We start from the raw sequence: 18,513 nt of genomic DNA on the forward strand, positions 1-18,513 counted from the left end.
GACCAGAATAATATAAGCAACATACATGAATTAGTGTTCCCTGATGTATGCATGGTATTTTTATTTTGGGGGTCAAAGGTCATTAAGGGGTCACTTCCTGTTTTTAGCTGAATAACTTCAAGAATTTTTATCTCAAGAACTGAACATGTTAGAATTTTTAAATTAAAATTGGAACAATGCATTTTGTCGGTGTACATAATTTTTTTTTTACATTGAGGTCAAAGGTCATTAAAGGGGTCAAAAGGTCAATCAAAATTTTTCAAAAAATCAAAATCCATGTATAAGTTCCGATTAAGCTGAAATTCACCAGGAATATTTCTTATGACATCCTAAGCACAGTGCAAGAGCAGTTGACCCCATCCGTAACCCAGGGGTCAAGTTATAGGGGTCAAATTGCGGCTTCTTCTGGCAACCGCAATCAACTGCATGTAACTCCGCAAGGGATTGACAGATTTCAACCAAAGTTGACCCAAATGACCATTGGGCTAGGCCAAACCTTCCATTTGACTTTGACCTCGCTGTGACCTTTGACCTAGCTATAATGGTCAAAAATGTGATTTCACAAAAAATGCTACTCCTTCCACAAATTACATGCAATGATCATGTGACTCATGCATATGAATCAACATGTGGCAGTGCTTAAAACTTCCTAAAAAAGATTGAAGTCAAAGGTCATTAAGGTGTCATTTCCGGTAAAAGTATGAAAAATTTGTAAAAAATATTCAAAAAATCACTGTCTTTACAAATTATATAGCAGAGAGTCGCCATTAGCACACGTGCATTACTACTAGCCAGGGTCTTTAGGATGCCTACAGTTTTAGGGTCAAAGGTCATTAAGGGGTTACTTCCGGTCAAAAAACCAAAATTATCAAAAATGTTCAAAAAATTTTTATCTCAAAATGTAAACAGACCAGAGTAATATAACCATCATACATGAATCAGTGTTACCTGATGTATGCATGGTATTTTTATTTGGGGGTCAAAGGTCATTAAGGGGTCACTTCCTGTTTTTAGCTAAATAAAATTCAAGAATTTTTATCTCGACATCTGAACATGCTAGAATTTTTAAATTAAAATTGGAACAATGCATTTTGGCGGTGTACAGAAGGTTTTTTTTTTATTTAGGTTAAAGGTCATTAAAGGGGTCAAAAGGTCAATCAAAATTACAAAAAATCAAAATGGTTGTCTTTTTAAAGACATTTCTTGCCCGATTTTTTGTTTATCATCGTATGTGGTTGTGTTGCCGTACGTGTGCTTTACACCGGTTTCTGCAGTACTGGGAAAGAGGCTACATTGTTTTCCGACCATTTTTGTGTGCATGTAAGGGCTGGGGTATGAACGTTTGGATAGTATTTATTTTGGGACATTAGAGCACATCAGACATATCGAATTGCATTCTGGATACGAAGAATGTCATTCTGATATCAAATAATTTTGATTTTTGAAATTCGCAATTTAATACACATTTTATGGCAAATCATTAAAATTGATATTTTTGATATTTAACAGTACTTGAAGTAAACTTTATAAATCTGATGATTTGTACTTAAAGTGTATGTAGGTGGGATGAAAAGCCGACGATCAATTGAAAATTTTGACCTTTCGTATTGAAGATATGGATTTTTTTCCCAAAACACCAACAAAAAATAGGTCTTTTGGGGAAAAATCCATATCTTCAATATGAAAGGTCAAAATTTTCAATTGACCGTCGGCTTTTTCCTCCCTGCTACATACACTTTAAAATATATCATTAGATTTATATAATTTACTTCGAGGACTGTTATATATCAAAATTTGAAAAATATCAAATTTGTATAATTTGTCATAAAATTTGTATTAGGCCTATATTGTGATTTTCAAAAAATTGAAAATTATTTGATATCAGAAAGACATGCTTCGTATTCAGAATGCAATTCGATAGGTCTGAGGTGCTCTCATGTCCTACAAAAAATACTGTCGAAACGCAATAAACGCTCATTTTAGATCCCGTAAGTGTAGCAAAATTGGATTTGTGCTACGCCACCGTAAAAACGATCTACTGCCCTCACATGACGAGATTGAAATGGGAGACAGGCGGCCGATTGCGATATTTCGCATGGTTTTCCTTAGAGAGAGTGTGTGCCCCCGATCTACGAAAATGCGTGTTTTGATTGTTTTGGACACCAGAAAATGGCCTGATTTTCCGCCGAAACTATATCTGCCAGAGTAAAACTTATATACAATTGGTATGGAGACTCCAGTGAAGTGCCTCATGGAACCTACGGTCATGACAGTGTAGTAAGAGGGTCGAAATATCCAGAAATAAGAGTGTTGATATAAATTTGTAAACAGTGCTTAAAAATATTCATGGTGCAATTACATTGAACTTGTTATGATTTAGAACCCATACACATGGGAAATCATGTACTCATTCTTATGAATATGAAACAGGTTGATTGCCATCTTTTATATCGACCAACAGCTTAAATAACACAACGTCAAGCAAGGGAGCATTAAATCAATAACCTAAACTCTGCCTCTCTGTGTTGACACATGTACTGAGCTGTGGGAAATAATGTGCTACATGTACAACTACAAGCCTGTAAATAAGCCGGAATCATGATTGCACTAAACTTATTCATGAAAGCCGTCAAGCGTATACATAAACCAGCATCATGATTACACTGAACTTATTCATGAAAGACGTCCATATTATACCTAATCAAGGTTGCGCTCAATTGCTGTGTAACGGGTTGTTTTAAGGTTGCGCTCAATTGCTGTGTAACGGGTTATTTTAAGGTTGCGCTCAATTGCTGTGTAACGGGTTATTTTAAGGTTGCGCTCAATTGCTGTGTAACAGGTTTGTTTCAAGGTTGCGCTCAATTGCTGTGTAACAGGTTATTTTAAGGTTGCGCTCAATTGCTGTGTAACGGTTATTTTAAGGTTGCGCTCAATTGCTGTGTAACGGTTTGTTTCAAGGTTGCGCTCAATTGCTGTGTAACGGTTTTGTTCTTAAGGTGGCGCTCAATTGCTGTGCAAAGTGTTTGTCTTAAGGTTACACTCCATTGCTACCGTATTTTATGAGATTGCCGTAACTGTGATTTTTATGTGTGATGCCATATTTTGTGCTACCATATTTTTATGAGGTTGCCCTAACTGTGATTTTTATTGTGTGGTACCATATTTTATTGAGGTTGCTTTAACTGTTGATTTATATGTATGATGTCATGATATTTTACGCTACCATATTTTTATCATGTGACAATACCCTGTAGATCATAGTTGCATAATACATTGTTGATATTTTACCTGCTGGTGGCTCAGTCCATGTCGAAACAGATTGAGTGTACACCCACCCTCTTGGATTTTGCTCTCCTTTGGCTCAGGGGTACCTTCATGGATCCCTAGGTGAGGTCACAAGAAAAAAATTTTTCGTTTGCGAATGGCGGGCAATCAAAGTTTGGCGACCTCGACCAAAATTGTGAATTTAAGGGTCCAAATGACAAAGTGCTCTCTTTGAGGGCACTTTCTTTAATTTAATCAGTTGTGATCCTCTTTTTGAATGTGGTCACTCACTGGCTGTGTCTGAAATACCTAATGCCAAAAAAGATAGATTTGAATTTTATTGGGATTTCAGAGGGGTCAAAATCAGCACTTCGTATGTTCAATCAAATTATCTTGATTTTGAAGGACCCATGATAATGTCACAGTGCACTTATAGGTCCTAATTATGTTCAGAATGGATTAACCATATGCCAATGTCTATGAGCAATTAAAAAAAAAGAAATTTCTAGACCCTACAGAATTTTAGGCCACCCTAAAGTGGTTCAGCCACAAATGGCACTTAAAATCGGCAAATTTTGACCCCTAATAACTTTAGGTGTACACCAGATATGAATTTCTAGTCTTTTGCATCTGAAAGAATGTAGTTTAATGTTACTAGGAACATAAGATTTGTTTTGTATTTTTGTGTTTTAGTATTAAGTTGGCGCTTTCAAAAATAGTAATTTTTGCCTAACATACCATGCATACAGGATACGGTACAAAATGCCAATTTTGTATGATATTTTTTTATATTTTTTATCACTTTATAGCCATTTGTATTATTTATCCTGATATTTCAAGTTGCTCTTGAGTCAAGTAATAAGAAAAAACCACTTTCTAATCCTCTGTATGGATTTTTAAGGGGGTCAAAAATGCACTTCCTGGCAACGATGCACATGCAAAGTACAGGTTATGGGGGTCAAATTTTCAGAATGCTCCCAATTATGTCAAGTAATATATCAAATTACTCGTATGGTCATGAGGATTCCAAAAATGTATAGTTTGTTATGTGTCAGACCTTTCAGGAGGGCTATATGACGAAAAAATGTTCATAGGTCAACGACCTTTTGAAAGTATCAAAACACAAAAAATACAAAACAAATCCTATGTTCCTAGTAACATAAGACTACATTCTTTCAGATGCAAAAGACTAGAAATTCATATCTGGTGTACACCTAAAGTTATTAGGTGTCAAAATGTGCCGATTTTAAGCGCCATTTGTGGCTGAACCACTTTAGGGGGCCTAACATTCTGTAGGGGTCTAGAAATTTCTCTTTTTTGAATTGCTTATAGACATTGGCACATGGTTAATCCATTCTGAACATAATTAGGACCTATAAGTGCACTGTGGCATTATCATGGGTCCTTCAAAATCAAAGATAATTTGATTGAACAGTATGAAGTGCTGATTTTGACACCCTCTGAAATCCCAACGAAATTCCGAAATCAATCTTTTTTGGCATTAGGCATTTCAGACACAGCCAGTGAGTGACCACATTCAAAAGAGGGTCACAACTGATTTAATTAAGAAGAAAATGCCTCTCAAAGAGATCATTTGGACACCTTAAATTCCCAATTTTGGTCAAGGTCGCCAAACTTTGATGGCCCCCCATTCGGAAACGAAATTGAATTTGAATTTTTTTGTCTTGTGACCTCACCTAGGGGTCCATGAAAGGTACCCCTGAGCCAAAGGAGAGCATAATCCAAGAGGGTGGGTGTACACTCAGTCTGTTTTGACATGGACTGACCCTGGTGTCTTTTCACTTCTTGCGCGTAGCGTACAGCGCTGCCTTGCATCGCGTACTGCGCTTCGCCCGAACAACCATCATCCAAGAGGTCCGCTACATAAGTATAGGCTATGAAACTCGGTTTTGAATCGCTCTTTATTTTGTTGACTTCAGCCATCCGGTCATGTAAAGTATCAAATTGCAAAATATATAGATGTCATGGAACATTAGTGAATGGTGATTGTGTGTAATGTTGTCCAATTTGGTGTTTAAATCATGAAGTGAAAATTACGGTGGAGTATAGGCTACAAGTAAGACTGCCACACATGAGGTTTTTACGGTCACATTGTCATTGTATACTGTGTGTTGCAATAGCTATGGTTGTAATATCTTGACCTCCCACAGTAGTAAAATCACATGGGTATGTCATTGATACGCGTGCATGTACCATTGTGCACGGTGCTACACCCATCGTACATGTATGTGTGAGTTAATACATTGTATATACCGGCTCCATACATTCGATGTATGTAGCACGGTGCATGGTGGTGTTCAGTCAAGATGATGTCAGATATTAATATTTTGTTCTGGGTCTGATTATTCGGACTAGATGATGCACTGCATGATCATCGTTGCCAAATCATCAAAATTCATATGTTTAATTTTCAAAGGGATCTCTATTGTCATGATTGTGTGCCATTTACGTTCCCAAACTGGCATAACAATATACATAGACATGATACATGTCCATTGACAAACTATTATACACTGTATAACAGGCAACCTTTATAGTTGACACATTTGCTTGTCAGATTGGTTCAAAAACACAATACAAATTTTACATAGAAGATTAAAAGAAAAGAATCGTCAAGGAAATCTACATAAATATGTTGTCTATACTTCACTTGACACAAATATATGTAATTTATTTTTGTGATGAGACAACCGTGTATGGAATTTTAGAGGGATTTTAATAGCAGTTCCACATAAAAAAAAAATGATGCATCAGTTGGCTGAACGTTTTGGATGAAAGTCAATCTTTGACAAGATGTAACTTTCCTACTGATGGCGTTATGACAAAACGGTTTTCGGTTTTGGCTTTCTTTACTCAAGGGCTTTAATTTGATATATAAAATGATGTGGTGTGATGACAAATTTGATTTCGCTTTTCATACCTATTTATACTAGGCCTATTTAGATATGAGTAAAAAAAAACACCTTTGTTTCTAACTTTACTAAATATGAGGTTTTTACGGTCACATTGTCATTGTATACTGTGTGTTGTAATATCTTGACCTCCCACAGTAGTAAAATCACTGACCTGTGACTATTAATAACAAATGGCGGCTTTATGAGCCTGCTTAAAGGGGCATGTTCCTATTGCTAATAGTCTCATCCCCAGAACCTCAGATTTTACCAGAAGTGGTGTCAATTTTGGTACCAGAAGAAAGATGTCATATTTTTATCATTGACCATGTGAATTTTTAGAGCTAAGAGTAACAGATATTTATTTTGGATTTTATGAACAAAAATAGGGGCACTTTTGGTCGACCGATATAGCTTCATATACACAGTGTTATATAAGGATTAAAAAATATTTTCAATTGAACAAAATATTTTCCCCAGACTCCTTATATTACATGTACATGTATCTCTATTGTTAACAAAGTAAACTGAAGTGCATCTACTTAATTTCTACAGGTGAACTCACATGGTAATCACAGTCACGAGATACACAGAACGTTATCATACGCTAGTTAGAGGTTTATCACTACAACTACAGATTCTTCAGCACTTGCAACATTTTATCACAGCTGCCTCACGTACCAATACCAGGTAAATATTGAAAGAAAACATCATGCAGCAGTGCTCGATTTAGAAAATTAAATTTACATGCACATATAATTTTTTCCTCAAAATTGTCGAAACTTTTGTCGGAATTCTGACTTTTTAGGCTAAGCAGACAAAAATAATTGTCTTTTCGGACTTTTCTAGTCGGAGAGAAAAATATTTTATGTTCATTTTTATTATTAACCATATAACAACTGATAGATATGCTATGTCTTCTGAAGGTATTTAGTCAACTATTTAGCTGCTTTTCGACATCGTTTTCTTCCGAATTCAGATGATACATGCCATTAAAAACATTTAATACTAATAGGCCTACGAGATGATTACCAAAATAATTTCTTCTGACTTTCACTCCGCAAAGCTAGGCGAGAAAATATAAACCTGTACAGTGGAACCTCGTTAATACAAGCTCTGATAATACAAAAACCCTGATAAGACAAGCTTGATTTTCAGGTCCCTGGCACTGAATCCCTATGTAATATGTGATGGATAAGACAAAATCCTGATAAGACAAACTAAATGTTGTGGCCCCACAAATTCCGTATTAAAGAGTTTCCATTGTATTATGAAATGTGGGTGGGGGAGGGGGTATGACTGGGCAATGTAAGCAAGTGTGTGTGAGGTGTATGTAGAGTATGTTATTAGTACACTGTATTTATATCTATTTTTTATTATATAATTTATACATGAAATCATCATTCTGTCGGTCGGCATGATGTTACTTGCGATAGATCCTATCTTCCCATTGGTTGCTTTTGCCGAGATTTGGCTGTTCCATCTCGCCCCCTCATACACAAAGGGGACCGTTGCACTCAATGGGGGAATTGCGGGAAATCACAAAACATGCCAAAATACTTCTTGTTGAAACAAAAAAAATTCCAGAAGTTCTTATCAGGAAATCAACTTTAAATAATTATCAAAGGCAGGGCAAATTGGTATTTTCTGCACTGAGAAAATTGACTAGAACTGAAAGGCCCTGTACAAACCAATAGGAATTTTGCGAAGGTGTCCCCTTTGACAGGCGTGAGAAGTGGGTAAGTGCAATAGATGGAACAACCCCGACCAAGAGAATGTAGGAGCATGCCTAATCGTCTGCCAGAAATAGCATAGCTGATTGGCGCACCATCCACCATTTTAGAAATTTATTACCGTAGTAAATTTTACGGCAATGTTTTTGATAAAAAAATTTTAGGGATCAGATTAGGTAAGACCATTTCCAAAGTTCACAAGGTTAAGCTTAAAGGTTAATTAATAGAGTAAAACAGGGAGCATGCGCCAGCCAGTGCTCCAAAGGGTGCACGCTGAAAACATTTTGCTCCGGGAGGGGTAGTGCATGTACCAGCCAGTGCTTAAACACATTATATTATCTCCCCCTTGGCATGCTTGGTATCAATGCAATTGTGTACTCAGGTGGGTAGTATCAAAACCAGGATATTTTTTAATGACAACTATAAAAAATAAAATCAATCTACAATTTATGCATGCTCATTCATCATTGTATTGCGCACATGTATTTGCACACTGTACGCACATATTTGTGCGTCAATCATGTGCTGAGAATCTGTGCTTTTTTTATATCCGGGGGCGCGCGCCTGTTTAAAAAGGGCTGTATAAGCTTCTGAGCAAGTGCTTAATTCTTAAAATTGTGTACTTTAAGAATGCATAGTATAGGCCTATAACTTGCATTACAATATGTACATGCACAAAAAGTTTATACAGTATATTGGCTGACAAAATTGAGATATTTAAATTAGCATATCTCTGCAACCACATGTCGTATAAAGTTATTTATTGCTCAACAGTTTTCTTTTATTTAGCTCTTGAATATAAGACTAGTTAATGACTGATGAGAATAAAAAAAAGGGGGGGGGAGGTTTTCTACCTATACATGTGGTTTATATTTCAAGGTGTACATGTGTGAATTGTGTATCACACTTTAGAATTTATAACACAGGAGTTACACTTTTTATTTTTTATATTTATTGGAATTGCGATTGTTCACTTAAGTTTGTTTCTTGTTTGATTGTTCCTTGCAGACACATCACTGTGTGCATGACTTATCCCCTTCTATCATTTTACACCACCATGGGATCGGAGTATGGTAATCCTACATCTTCGTCTGGCTTTGCTGTCATTCCTTGCATATGTCATTCCATATCGGCACAAGAAACCTTTGTTTTTGCATGAACAAGAATCTGTGATAACTGCCTGTCAAATCCTTTGTTGAGGCTTTTAACATCAACTACTAAAATTAAGGTATGTTAAAACTAGTGTACATTATACATTTGGGCATTTACAAACAAACAGGGACATGACCAAAAACATCAAAAATGCTTCAGAACTTTAAAACTACAAGTCCTATAATGACAAATTTGGTATCAAATGAAAGAGGTTTACATGCTCTTTAAATTATTAAGTCATCTTACAGTTATGTTGGTGCATGCTTACCAAATTACTAGTTGTAGTAACTACAAATTTTGAATGTTTGAGGACTTGTTCTCAAGTTGTAGATACTCCCGTAGGGTGCATCCAGGGTTTTATTTTGGCAAGTTTGCATTAGTATATATCTAGTAAAATACTATCTTTAGAAACCTGTGTCACTGATATATGTCATCTGTGATTGCTCAACTTATTCTACGCATCGATCAGCTTTTGTCCAAAGAAATATTTAAAAAGCTGATTTTTAAGTGATTTTTATGAGCAGCGAAAAGTCCACTCTACGACTATGTACATGTGAATATGGTTATGAATGCCAGTAAATCGCGGCGACACATACACGTAGCTCCTTGGAACTCACGTTTTTCATAGCTGTCTTATGCGTACAAAAGTTGATATTTTTTTACCCTGGAATTGCCCATTTGTTCCTATCTGGTATTACAAAATGTCAGACATTCCGATGTGCAGATATTATGTACAAAATTTGCACAAATTATGATGTGAATAATTACATACAATGTAGCTCTGACAGATTTGATGGAAACCCAATTTATTTTACGAAAACATGTACAATACTTTTGTCAGATTAGCCCTTTCAGCTGCACCTGTCAAACCCAACCAAACAAGCAAAATAACCTGATACATGAACTTCTCCCTTCTCCATAAAAGAAAAATAAACTGTAATTTTCTTTATTTCCTTTTCAGGTGTTCTGTATGTTGACTGTACTTTGATTTGTTGGTTGGAGTGGAGTACTTACCTGGTCGGCCATCAACATCACCACCATTTAAATTTTGTATGCAGTAGTCTTCCTGAGTTTTCGTCTGGTGCTTTCCAATAAAGGCTTACCTTAAGTCTCAGACTCGGAGCATATATATTACATACTTTCAGCTCAATACAATATACATGTATTGTGTTATTTGAACTGTATGAACATATCTAAAAAAATGTGACTTAAGGTAGGAGCATCGGATAATAGACCCATGCAGGAAAATAGCCACTATTTCAAATCAGAATTATGTATCCATTTCAAATATATAACCAATTGAAGATAAGTCTTTACTCCACTGATTTTTAATGTTTCATGAAAATTTAAACAATTCTTATGTTTTTTTTATTTTTTGAAAATTCTCTAATTTTTTCTACTAATAATTATTGCTAGCCTAGAGGGAATGTGATATGGTCTCCATAGTTTGTGGGGTGGTTAATAAGGCTAATATCTAAATTCTCTCGCCAGATTTTTTGGATAAAGTGTTTATTTTTTGAGAAAAATCATTTTTTCTATTTTTAAATTAGGGAAATCTAGAAACACCCATAACTTAAAATAGAAACACTTTATTAAAAAAGCTGGCGAGAAAAAGTTTCTAAATTTAATAACCTTTCATATGACACCTTGTTTGTTATAATTGGCCCTATGGTTAGCTCAGACAATAATTATGAAATTGGGTCATTCAGTGTTTCTAGATCAAATCAAGAAAATTTGAGCAAGTACTAACATTACCTTCAAATATCCCCTATATTACTGACCAATATATTGGAAAAAAAGTCACTAATATTATTTGGTAACATTTTTGTAATAAAAAGATCCAAAAAGCAGTTCTATAAATGGGATAGAAAGGAGAAACAATAATATTTAAACATAGTATCCATTTTCAAACTTTTACCAATTTTAGTGAACGAGGCTTAGTGTCAAAACCACTTTATGTGCAAAGTCAATGGGGCTTTCTAATGATAAAAAATGGCATAACTCCAAAACGCTTTGTTGGCAAAAATTAAAACTTGGCAGGCAAGTTTTTCTCTCCCAACTACACATCCTGTATCATTTTAAACCAAATCTGTGCATGACACCGTAGCCGATGTTTCTACCTTAAGGTAAAGGTACATTGTGCATATCAGTACATATTATATATAATATGGAAAGACCTAAGCAGTTCCTTTATCTACAATGGCACCAGTATTACATTCAACTTGCATCATAAACTCTATATTATTTTTTAAAACTTTTTTCTTTCCAATGCTTGGCTAAAATCACAGCATTTATTGTGTGCATACATGTTTAATGTACTTACTTTTTATGGATAAAGTAACTACATAATTGTATTCAAAGTAACTGCATGTAGATGTCAGTCACAGTAATGACCTGTATGAACAACACTAAAGTTGTCACTTCTGATTAAGATATGTTGTGCATACCAGTACATATTGTGTAATATGGAGCCCAGCCTCACTGCCGAGAAGTTTACCAGTATTGCATTCAACTGACATCATACATAACCTGTGAACTTTTGAATTTTAACAACCATACTTTTAGATTCGCAGTATTCAATGCTGCGGCAGTACTCAGTACTGTCATATTTTCTGCCATAGATTCGCAGTATTCAATGCTGCGGCAGTACTCAGTACTGTCAGATTTACTGCCATAGATTTGCAGTATTCAATGCTGTGGCAGTACTCAGTACTGTCAGATTTTCTGCCATAGATTCGCAGTATTCAATGCTGCGGCAGTACTCAGTACTGTCAGATTTTCTGCCATAGATTCGCAGTATTCAATGCTGCGGCAGTACTCAGTACTGTCAGATTTTCTGCCATAGATTCGCAGTATTCAATGCTGCGGCAGTACTCAGTACTGTCAGATTTTCTGCCATAGATTCGCAGTATTCAATGCTGCGGCAGTACTCAGTACAGTCAGATGTCTGCCATATAGATTCGCAGTATTCAATGCTGCGACAGTATGGAGTACTGTCAGTTCTTGACATAGCAAAACACATAGATTCGCAGTATTCAATGCTGCGGCAGTACTCAGTACGGTCAGATTTTCTGCCATAGATTAGCAGTATTCAATGCTGCGGCAGTACTCAGTACTGTCAGATTTTCTGCCATAGATTCACAGTATTCAATGCTGCGGCAGTACTCAGTACTGTCAGATTTTCTGCCATAGATTCGCAGTATTCAATGCTGCGGCAGTACTCAGTACTGTCAGATTTTCTGCCATAGATTCGCAGTATTCAATGCTGCGGCAGTACTCAGTACAGTCAGATGTCTGCCATATAGATTCGCAGTATTCAATGCTGCGACAGTATGGAGTACTGTCAGTTCTTGACATAGCAAAACACATAGATTCGCAGTATTCAATGCTGCGGCAGTACTCAGTACTGTCAGATTTTCTGCCATAGATTAGCAGTATTCAATGCTGCGGCAGTACTCAGTACTGTCAGATTTTCTGCCATAGATTCGCAGTATTCAATGCTGCGGCAGTACTCAGTACTGTCAGATTTTCTGCCATAGATTCGCAGTATTCAATGCTGCGGCAGTACTCAGTACTGTCAGATTTCTGCCATAGATTCGCAGTATTCAATGCTGCGGCAGTACTCAGTACTGTCAGATTTTCTGCCATAGATTCGCAGTGTTCAATGCTGCGGCAGTACTCAGTACTGTCAGATTTCCTGCCATAGATTCGCAGTATTCAATGCTGCGGCAGTACTCAGTACTGTCAGATTTTCTGCCATAGATTCGCAGTATTCAATGCTGCGGCAGTACTCAGTACAGTCAGATGTCTGCCATATAGATTCGCAGTATTCAATGCTGCGACAGTATGGAGTACTGTCAGTTCTTGACATAGCAAAACACATAGATTCGCAGTATTCAATGCTGCGGCAGTACTCAGTACTGTCAGACATAGCAAAACACATAGATTCGCAGTATTCAATGCTGCGGCAGTACTCAGTACTGTCAGATTTTCTGCCATAGATTAGCAGTATTCAATGCTGCGGCAGTACTCAGTACTGTCAGATTTTCTGCCATAGATTCGCAGTATTCAATGCTGCGGCAGTACTCAGTACTGTCAGATTTTCTGCCATAGATTCGCAGTATTCAATGCTGCGGCAGTACTCAGTACTGTCAGATTTCTGCCATAGATTCGCAGTATTCAATGCTGCGGCAGTACTCAGTACTGTCAGATTTTCTGCCATAGATTCGCAGTGTTCAATGCTGCGGCAGTACTCAGTACTGTCAGATTTCCTGCCATAGATTCGCAGTATTCAATGCTGCGGCAGTACTCAGTACTGTCAGATTTTCTGCCATAGATTCGCAGTATTCAATGCTGCGGCAGTACTCAGTACAGTCAGATGTCTGCCATATAGATTCGCAGTATTCAATGCTGCGACAGTATGGAGTACTGTCAGTTCTTGACATGTAGCAAAACACAAAGTATTAAACACAAAAGTATGACAACTGAGTACATGACTATCAACTGCAATGAAAGGGTCTATACCATCACCAACACTGTGCCTCTTATCAACTCTGTCAGATCCGAACAACTACGATTCCTGGGACATATCCTGAGGATGCAAGAAGATGAACCATGCAGAAGATATGCTCTCTACACCCCATTACATGGTAAAAGAAGACCTGGAAGGCAAAGAACATCCTACTTGTCTTATGTGCAAAAACTGTTGGGGGATTTCAACAACTTTCTACTGCCAGATGCCATTGCCACTTTGGCTTCAGATCGTAGTAAATGGAGAAACGTTGTAGTCGCCTGCTTCGCAGCCCAATGAAATGAAATGAATTAAACACAAAGTATTGCCTTAGCAAAGTATTCGAACAGTAGTAAACCCCGTAGTAAACCAAAGATTTCTAGGCACAGTTTTCATAACCTACACAGGTATGGGGTCAAAGGTCATTTTGGGTCATTTCCAGAATGAATCAGAAAATCTAAAAATCGCCTAAGCACCCAGACAAACTTTTAAACGTTATACAATAATATATAGACTATCAATGGGAAATAATGAGTGTATATGGTAAATAAAATATGAATACTATGTAACGTACGACATAAAAAATAATGAACTTTTTCTCTAATATTAACCTGCAAAAGCCTAATGAACATGGAGAATTAAACACGTCCAGAACTATCCAATTCATGTATTTCAATAGAATTAGCCTTTATGATAGCATACTTTATACTAGATGTTCTAGATCATGTTAGGCCAATTGTGATGTGTTCAGATGATGAAAGACGTAATAATTTCATAGGCACCCCAGATCTAACATCCATTTTAATTGACGTGTACGAAGAACAAAAAAAACTTGTTACATTACACTTATTCTTTGCTTTACAAATTCATTGTTTAAACAATGTACATTGTGTATTCTTCTTGTAATATTTTATGATGTATTGTACAGCAATAAAGAAATACATATCTCAACCCGAAAAACTCTTTTTAGTCTTGCTAGATTGTCTACACTTTTAACTTGAGTACACAGAAAGTGGGAAAAACAAATAGTCAATAATAAGATTTTTTGCAGTGTTTCTAGTAAGAGCCCGAAAATGTTTTACAGTGCATTGTAGAAAATAATCCCTATACATGCAGATATTTTATATTCATACAAAAATGAAAGACCAAATAATGTATTAGGAATTTATCCATCTGGAAAAATAAGTTTTATTCTATACATTCTAAACATTATTTATTCATGAATTGCATTTGGATTGAAACTTGTCACGTGACGGCTAATGGTGTTCTTAATTCAACGGTCATTCTTGTAGAAACACTCATTTTGATATTCAGCTCTGCTCTGACCCTTCCACTACTTCGGTAATATAATAAGTTTCGTATCTAGTTCAAAAGACAAGACGAAATCAACAATTAAAGAGCATAACCTAGAATTTGAAAGACGACGATTTAAAACTTTAACATGATACCAAATATTATCCGCAATGATTAGGAGCCCGCTTGAATTCATAATCTTTTCCACAGCTGTCTTCCATCATCTTCACAACAATATGTCTTAAATATGAACACCAAGAGACTTTTAAGGATCTTGATATCTTGACATCCGGTTGAACTTTGAATGACAGATATTACTCCGTTTCACTTCCCGCCTCGAAGCTCCCTATCTTACCAACCTCAGTTGTGACATTGTCTTCAACCAGTGAAACATTGTTATTTTAAAACATAAGATTAAACTAGTGAAGTGAAATTCAGTCATAATTAGCATGGTAATTTAGGCGATATAAATATAAGTACCTTGGTACATCATGTAGATATAGACCACTTGACAATTGTAATGATTGAAAAAGTACCCAGTCCAGACCTTCATTTTAAAAGCATAACCTAGAGTCTGAAAACTCGCATTTAAGAATTTGAAAGACAATGATTTAAAAATTAAGCATGGTACCCAATATTATCCGCAATGATTAGGAGCCGGCAGTTGCTACAATTAAAAATGGTCAAGGCAGTATTTTCAGCTTATATCTACTGAGTCTATGTAGGCCGGAAATTCAAAATAGGCTTACTGAATTGTTTTATATACGTGAATAAAATACAGTACTAACTTATATCGCCCATAGTATGGTAAATATATTCTAATGGTATGTTTAAAATACATACTTTATAATGAACCGCTAACATTTTTACAGCACACATCACGTGTCATATCCAGGAAACATTACACAATCCAATTTGTAATCAAAACTGATATGGTCTTAACCTATACACGGGCATATACATGTAACCCCTTCAATGAAAACCTGCAAAAGTGCGCTGTTCCCGTAGTGAGAAATTCACATTAAACCATAAACATTATTCATGATTGAAATATTGAAACAATTCAAGAATATAAACAATAGATTATCATTATAAAAAGCTATTAAATACGTATATTTTCATATGATAATTTAAACGTAATAATCGACCGCAACGTCATGGGGCTTTTGTGTAACTGGTTCCGTATGGTATAGAGAACGCATTTATTTTGCATGCTACAAGTTCAAAGCGCATACAACCAAGTCCCGGTAACGCTAAATGTTACACACAATTTCGTATAACGAATTGATAATCTGAACAGATTTTGTGGAAAAAATTTAATTAATTGTAACGGATAGACTCTACGTGCAGTCCCGCTTACATTTACGACACGAAACGTGAAGAACTGGATGTGATCCAAACTTCAAAAAACTCAGTTTACACATAAATTTAGAAGAATTCAAGAACTTTCATAAAGTATTTTGATTCAAGTTCAAAGAATATAATTATTGTTTGTTTAAAAGTTATTATTGTTACTGTTGTATTCATAAAGTTGTATTTTTCTAGTTACTAATTGTTGTATTTATATTTAGTGTTACATTTTCCAGTTTACATATTTATATACAGATATCGTTTATTAGTTACCCTCGTTGATTATAACTGCATTTATTTACATTGTTTTCGAATTAATTTAGCATAATATTAATTCTATCAAATTATCTAGACACGGTAATAATGCCACGTCCATCAAAGAAATCACGTATTGCAAAAGCAAGCTACAGTAAACAGAAAAGTAAGAAAATATCAGATATACAATCTGAAAACAAGGAAGAATGCAAGAAAGAAATTACAATCGAAATATCAGAAATACAATTTGAAAACAAGGAAGAATGCGAGAAAGAAATTATAATCATCGATGATAATATTCAACCAAATCCTGATTCGATTCGCATTGCCTACATAAATCAAGTGTCTGGTACTTTCCATCAGGGTGATTTTCTATTTAGTGACCATTCTAGAGGTGTCCAATGCTCTTGCAATACATTAGTGTATCTTTGCCGCATTCCTTTTATTTCCCGAGAATTCAATTCTGTGAATTTAGATCAAATATTGAAGGATGGCGATTATCTGTATAGAACTTTATCCCAGAAATTACGTCTATCGGGTGAACTCCACGAAAGTGGTTATTTAGAAAATACGCAATTACCTACAGAATGTAAATTACAAGACAACTCAACATATGCAATCAATTATGAACCCTTAAGATATTGCATACTCGAAAGAGAGGATGGTAATGACCTAGAACCACTCAATGTACAATTGCAAGCAGCATTTACACTGTCAGATTTAAATATACTGATATTTCAATCGTACATGATGGCAATTTACAGGGATTCAGCAACTGGATGCTATATGTTCTTTGATTCACATTCACGAGATGAATTTGGGTTCCCCACAGCAAATAACGGTCATTCAGTACTGTTGGTTTTTGAAGACTTTGACAATTTACATTCTTACCTGAAAGTCTTGTGTTCAAAATTGAAAGTCACAACTGAAATATTCGGTATTCAGTCTGTACATATTAAAATGACCGGCGAAATGTTATCAGAAACTAACATTCACGACGAGGCAGGCTGTTCCACGTGGACCAAAAGTCAAGATATACCACAGACGAAGTCGACAGGACTGTCAAAATACCAAAAGTGGTATCAAAGTTTGACTACCGATCAAAAAAATGAAAGACTCGAAAAGAAGCGAAAAATGTCAAAGCAACAATATGAAATAACCGAATACGCAGAGCGCAAAAAATTGCGGACACGTCAAAAATACGAAATTCCTGAAAATGCAGACAACAAACGTGACCAGGCACGTCAGCAATCAAAGAAATCATATGAAATTCCAGAAAAGGCAGACAACAAACGTAATCAGGCACGTCAGCAATCAAAGAAATCATATGAAATTCCAGAAAAGGCAGACAACAAACGTAATCAGGCACGTCAGCAATCAAAGAAATCATATGAAATTCCAGACAATGCAGGGAAAAAACGTGATCAGGCACGTCAGCAATCAAAGAAATCATATGAAATTCCAGAAAATGCAGAGAAAAAACGTGATCAGGCACGTCAGCAATCAAAGAAATCATATGAAATTCCAGAAAATGCAGAGAAAAAACGTCAGCAATCAAAGAAATCATATGAAATTCCAGAAAATGCAGAGAAAAAACGTCAGCAATCAAAGAAATCATATGAAATTCCAGAAAATGCAGAGAAAAAGCGTCAGCAAACACAGTCAAATATGTACAGCAAAAAATCGGATATCAGTACAGTAATTTTGCATTTTCAAGAATCGTGTAGAAACGATCAGCTTACTTACGTGTGTCAGATATGTCAACGTATCTTTTTCAAGAGACAAGTCAGGGCACTGTACACTAGCGCATATAATCGGTCTATCCTGGAGCAAAGTTTACCTTGCAACACCGATATAAATGCATTATCCGCAAAGAAAAATGATGAAGTTCATGATCAAGTGTGGATTTGCATGGCATGCCATGATAATTTATTAAAAGACCGTGTGCCGAAGTTGTCAACTGTGAACAAATTGACATTAGTACAACAACCTCACCAATTAGCCGGATTAAACATGCTAGAAAGACATCTTATTTCGCCAGCTA

The 18,513-nt window shown here is 35.9% G+C and overlaps 1 long non-coding RNA gene across 1 annotated transcript; it reads left to right on the forward strand.

Moving 5' to 3' along the window:
* The first annotated feature begins 1,998 nt into the window (after positions 1-1,998).
* On the forward strand, positions 1,999-10,217 carry LOC140170458 (uncharacterized). Its single transcript, XR_011861550.1, has 4 exons — positions 1,999-2,277; positions 6,732-6,866; positions 8,918-9,137; positions 10,023-10,217. It is a non-coding gene; the product is annotated as an uncharacterized lncRNA (long non-coding RNA).
* The last annotated feature ends 8,296 nt before the right edge of the window (positions 10,218-18,513 follow it).

Source organism: Amphiura filiformis, chromosome 14, assembly GCF_039555335.1.
Source record: "Amphiura filiformis chromosome 14, Afil_fr2py, whole genome shotgun sequence".
Classification (NCBI taxonomy): domain Eukaryota; kingdom Metazoa; phylum Echinodermata; class Ophiuroidea; order Amphilepidida; family Amphiuridae; genus Amphiura; species Amphiura filiformis.